The 597-nt window shown below is 64.0% G+C and overlaps 1 protein-coding gene across 1 annotated transcript in view; it reads right to left on the reverse strand.

Moving 5' to 3' along the window:
- Positions 1–597, reverse strand: part of LOC113204616 (hypoxia-inducible factor 3-alpha) — a 63,930-nt gene that overhangs the window by 45,810 nt on the left and 17,523 nt on the right. The gene's annotated exons all lie outside the window — the stretch shown is intronic.

Genomic DNA, 597 nt, shown 5'->3' on the forward strand with positions numbered 1-597 from the left:
TTCAAGCACTCGGCTAGGCTTAATTCAAGAATCCATTTTTCTGGGTGCGCTCATCATGTGTTGTACACCCCTCTCCGGTTGGGGGCGGGGCGGGCTGCTCTTGGTGGCGAGGGGCGAGGGCCGCCGCCGAGCGCGACACGCCCCCCGCCGGCGCAACGACCCGTGCCGTGCCCCGGACCCCATAAGGAAGGCGCCGTGGCCCACATTCACTTGTTTTCGCCTAGGACGTTGTTGTATCGCGCGCGCGGCAAACTCTTGTACTCGAGAGTTATTTCCAGCCGACATCTGGCCCGGTCGGCCCCGGGCGGCCCGGGGCTCGCTCGACACAAGGATGTACAATCAGCCCCTGGGCCGCTGCCAGAGGGGGTGTGGTGTGTGCACCGCGAGCCCGAGGCGGGCCCGCCCGTGGGGAGGGGGCGCTCAACGGGGGCTCTTGTTCAGAGGCAGCGCTCGGGCGCCACGATGTCAGCAGAAAAATGGCCAACCCCCTTACCTCTAATCTACTACCCGGCGACACAAAATGGGTCCCTCTCACAATTCTAATGGGTCCTGTCAACCCATGGGTGTGGTGGTGTTGGTTGAAGCTACCCCCTACCC

The sequence above is a fragment of the Frankliniella occidentalis genome, unplaced genomic scaffold, assembly GCF_000697945.3.
Source record: "Frankliniella occidentalis isolate FOCC.00 unplaced genomic scaffold, Focc_3.1 Scaffold421, whole genome shotgun sequence".
In the NCBI taxonomy this organism is placed as follows: domain Eukaryota; kingdom Metazoa; phylum Arthropoda; class Insecta; order Thysanoptera; family Thripidae; genus Frankliniella; species Frankliniella occidentalis.